Consider the following 5331-nt stretch of genomic DNA (forward strand, 5'->3'; position numbering starts at 1 on the left):
GTTCGAGCGCCTATGCGTCCATCGTTTCGACTGTATATCCGCAAAACGTTGTCAAATATATATAGTAGTGATTAATATCGGAACCTTTCTGCTGGTTACAACCGCGTGTACTGCATTCAAGGTAGTTGAGGCACTAAACAGCTAGTAAAAGGTAGCAACAACCACATAAAGGTAGTAACTTCTGCAGCTAGTATTTGTTATTCACTTTTTTTTTAAGTGCACCTGACATCCTTTCAGGAGCCACAGCCATCTGCGATAGTACAATCTGCAAATACCAAGATTTAGAATGAAGGGAATTCTTGACAAACAAATTACCTTTGCATGGGTGTTCAACCCATGCGGACACGACCGCCGCGTTTGTTTTTGTTCTATTACGGCTTCTCCTCTAAAGCGTTCAAACTCTACCGCCTTGTTGCACACATATAACATATCACACGTTCAACGTAAGCACAAACTCGCCAATTTTATGGCTGCAGATGCCGTTACAGCGTTTCCACCCTTACGGGAACCGGTGTAAGGGCGCTTCAGATTCCCGCCCGCCAGAAAACGCGGTGAAGCCGAGTACGTGGCCAGCAACTCACACTATTAAAGTGCGCGACCGTGACGACCTAATTTGCCGACAGTTGCAAGCACCCTTCCAAGCATGTTGCCAACCCCCCCCCCCCCCCCATTTTCCCTATTAATCACCGTAAAGAAAGGTGGTCACATGTGGTTCTTACTCGTTTTTCTTTTGTGTCTTCTTTCTAGGCGGTCTGGTTGCACGTTTACTCAATCATAACCTAGGGTAAATTATTTATTATTGTTATTGTTATTTATTATTAATTCTTTATTTAAGAAACGCACAGCATGTGTAGTCGTGAGTATATCATTAGTCGTGCGCAGCCAATAAGATTGCGGCATTAGCAGATAAGATCGCTGAAGAAAGAAGCGTTAAGTTAATAAACCTCGCCCTGGCCTTATATCACTGCAAAAAGTTTGACTTCGCATATGCAAGACGATTGTGTTTGATTGAACAGATTAAAAAAATGGAGGGGACAGTTCTGCTGATGCCGTCTCTAATATGTGCTCGTAAGGAGTGGTGGATGCTAGATGACAGATAGCCGTTACGATAATTTGAGTTGTGAATTAGAATTGAAGCTTTTGAATTTATGGTTCATGAATCACAATGCGACTGAGTCTTTAAAGTCAGTGTATACTAGGAGCTAAACCGAATGGACGCTGTGCAAAAAAAGACAGGGGCTTCGAGATACTCATTTTAAAATATTAATTTGTTGTATGATTCCAAAACTAAACGAATTGAACGCCGCGCTTACAATTACGCGTAGAAGAATAACATCGTAAAATTGGGCGCCTCGCCATTTTCTACGGTTGTACCGATAAAATTGTACCTTATCAAAACGAAAGGCGGCCAATCAATCACGAACTCCTACACAGTAATTTTATAGTTTGGATTTTCGACATCACCTGCATGTGGCCAACACGAACAGCGGATTGAACGCGAGTCCTATCAGGTTGCTGACAGTTGAGCCCTCTGGGGCTCTAATGTTGAAACTTGGCGAAGAAGTTGGCGAGGAGTCCGGAGGCTCTGATTGCCCGGCGCCGCGCTTGACCGTGGCGCCGTCCAATCATGGCGGTCGAATTTCCTGTCGAAGTTTCCGCTAACCCCCGAATTCATAGATGTAACTTAACTTGAAGCCGCGCCTCGACTTGCTGAAGACCGCCTCAAGACCCGCCTTGACTTGAACGCGCTCAAGTTGGGTTTTTCATTTCATAGACCCACCGGCGCACTTCCTTCGTCAAGTCCGGTTGAAGTCACGGCCAGTCGCGGGACTCCACCTCTGGGAGCGAGAGTATCGTGCTCTTTTACACTTAAAATTTGCTGTATATTTGGAAAACAAATTATTTAGTAAAGCTTTTTTTGTTACACTTGTTTAGCACTCAGAAATTGCCAAATCCATTATCATAAATGTTTTAAAAACGAAAGTTGCACGCGCATTTTAGAGAAAACGATGTTTTCATCTGGCAACGTCCGCACCGCGCGAGCGCAGGTGGGACTCGCGAGCGTGCTTCAAGCCGATCGCCGTCGTCGCTCTCATCTTTTCTGTTTGAGATTTCCCCAACCTCTCAATGGCAACTAACAAAAAATCCGCGCCGCGCTTTACTCTCGATGAGAAGCATATTCTAATTGGGCTTGTGCAGAAGCATAAAACTGTATTAGAATGTAAAAAAACCGACATTTCGTCAGCAACTCTGAAGGCGGAAACGTGGGAGCGACTCAGCACTGAGTATAACTGCATGCCTGGCGTCAGTCCACGGGACTCTAAACAGCTAAAAAAATGTTGGGGAAATCTCAAACAGAAGTGGAAAGAAGAAGAATCAGAACAGAAGAGAAAGATTCACAAGACAGGTGAGTAACCGAGTTACTTTGAGCAATCGAAGCACTCCAACGAGTGCGATTCGCGGCTGCCTTTTCGCCAGCTTGTGTCATTTCGTATTGTCAGAGCTTCCCCATCAATATTTATGTTGAGAAGTTAGATCAACGAGTATGGCAAGACCGTAACATACGCACAGTGTGACGAGCGCAGTTGAGTTTTTGATTGTCTTCATAGCTATGTCTGCTCAGTTTTATCTTAATCTTTTACAAATAACACGTTGTGGACTGTGTGGGGAACGATTGTTTTGTCTGTGCAGTGGCATAACTTTATTTTCGTGACGATTCAGTCGTTGTCTTTAGGTTTTTAAATAACAAGTAAACATGCTAGTATTCCCTTACCTTGTCTTTGTATGGAATTAGGTGCGCGTTATCCGTGATTTTATCCAGTGCCTTGACATATATAAAACTGCCATTAGGAGGGGGATGCCCCCCTGCCCCCGTGAGTGCCATCTCACTGCTTGTCGGGGCATTGGCGGGGCACATGGCCGCTCGCCTCCCCAACGAGGACGACTGCGATGGGGCATCCTACCTGCCCCCTGTCCAGAGCGAGCCGGTGGTGCGGCTGCTTCAGCCAATGATCGACGGCGAGGAAGAGCATTACGACTACATGGGTACAGTGTTACATGCATAATGCGTCTGTGCAAGTTGCAACACATTGGTACAGATTTGTGACCGTCAGACTTGTATCTTCACGTGCGACTTACGTGCAAGTTGTGTGCGGTGCATTTTGGGTGTATCACCATCTTTGGGTCCCTGACAGCAGACAGTCGCGGCCGCGCGGACATCAACATGAACGATAAGATTTCCACAAAACCTCGCCCGTCGCTGCTGGTTATCGTAACATGCGTCGGTTGCATTTGGTTTTGACAGACCGAGCGACAGCGGTGTTGTGTCGCATCTTTTGGAATCAACAAGAAAAGAGCCGCATGAGAGCGGAAGGGGAGTTTGATTCTTTTTGCCCAAACTGTGGCAACCAAAGGGTGGCAAAAAGAAACTTGTGAGTGGAGATTTGTTACAGTGCCGTTTTTCAGCTGCTCCTGAGATAAGCTCACATTCGAGTTTCTTGAACATGTTTCTTTGTTGCTATTGAAATTTCACAACTAAGCCTAAGGTATGAACCACATATTGCCGCACGCAGGGCTGAGAAAGCAACGCTCAGTCACGGACCTCTAGAAAGTTATTGTTTATTCTTGTTCCAGACGTAACTTCTATCATTTATTCCTGCTTTCGTTCTCCGTTGGACAGCGCCCGGCTTGCATAAGCGATTACTCTCTCTGCTCCTTCTTGTCGTTGAACGAGTACCGCACCGAGGCCAGTATTGCTGGCGTCCATATGGATTTCTGTCTCCGCCGACTGATCAAAATGCCCGAGGATAGGGGGTGACTGGAGCTTTCGCTTGAGTTTGCCGAACGCTGAATCGGCGTCCACACTCAAACTCTGTCTCCGGGCTGGAAGTGGACGTCGCGGCACCGAAGATTGTACCGGCGAGCGTCGACACTATGTTGATCGTGGATTCGAAGGCGGGCTAGTTGGCGGGCCTCTTCGGCTCTCTGACTGACCGCATGGGCATCGTCGCATCCGGCATCCACTGGCTCATGGGGCAGCATCGCGTCCAGCATGGTCGCCACTTTTCTGTCATGCACTAGCTCGAATGGTGTAAACCTGGTTGTTTCTTGAACTGCAGTATTGTAGGCGAACGTGACGTAGGGTAATACCTCGTCCCACGTCCTGTGTTCTACGTCGACGTACATGGAGATCATGTCGGCGATCGTCTTGTTGAGGTGCTCCGTTAGCCCGTTGGTCTGCGGATGGTATGCGGTGGTCCGGCGATGGCTGGTGTGGCTGAGCCGAAGGATCTCTTGCGTGAGCTTAACCAAGAACGATGACCCTCGGTCCGTGACCGAGCGTTGCTTTCTCAGCCCTGCGCGCGGCAGTATGAGCAATTCTTCCAGGCAAAGCGACCAAACTGGACCCCCTGTCACTCGTTTCATCGAGACCACATGCAAGCGACGCACGTCACGATGAGCTGCAGCGACGGGCGGCTGCCGAAGTTTTGTGCAAATTTTGCTGTTCATGTCCGACGAAAGCAAATGGGGCCCACACTTACTCGAGATGAACTGCCTTGAGCACACTCGGTACTTGTCGGCGTTTACGTCGAGGTATTTCCGGTTGACGCGTGCAAGCCATTTGCGGTGCCTTCTTACAGAGAGCGACCAGACTTTCTCGCACTCGAGTCTTCAAACTCTCGAAGTCTTGAAGAAATGGGAGTCCCCAAGCTTGCTCTCTTCTTTTTTCTTCTTCAACTGCAACTTGCTTCGGCAGTCGATCATCACGAACAACACCATACTGGCGCTGAAAATTCTGGTGTCAACAAAACCAGAGAAAAGTGAGTTTTCATAGGTTATTTACGCTGTCCCGCAACGTTCTCCGCAACCCGCTATGAGATCTGGGACTCTGCAGGCAAGGCTAGCGCCGCTCAGGTGCAGTTCTGGCGTCCTTGTTTCGGAGAGCAGAGGTGGGAAAATGGTTTACGAAAACTCTCTAAAGATTCGTGGTGTAGTGCAGCTGATCCTGGTGTGGCCACGCGACTGTCTGCTGTCAGGGAATCCAAAAATGGTGATATACCCAGAATGCACCGCACACAACTTGCATGTATAAGCCGCAAGTGAATAGTCTCTATACTTATAAAGCTATGAAATGTGTATCAAAACATTTGCACTTTCAAAATACACTTGAGCTGCAGACAAAGTCACGCTAGGAGAGGGCCATGGCATCTTTCCTAGTGTAATGTTACATAATAGCTTGACCAAATAGACTGCTTCCATAAAACCATGCACGCAACACTGCATGTTTTGGTTTAAATTCCTGTATTCACGAAGTCGGACATATATAAAGTG

The sequence above is a fragment of the Ixodes scapularis genome, unplaced genomic scaffold, assembly GCF_016920785.2.
Source record: "Ixodes scapularis isolate PalLabHiFi unplaced genomic scaffold, ASM1692078v2 PGA_scaffold0__279_contigs__length_252992795, whole genome shotgun sequence".
Lineage (NCBI taxonomy): Eukaryota > Metazoa > Arthropoda > Arachnida > Ixodida > Ixodidae > Ixodes > Ixodes scapularis.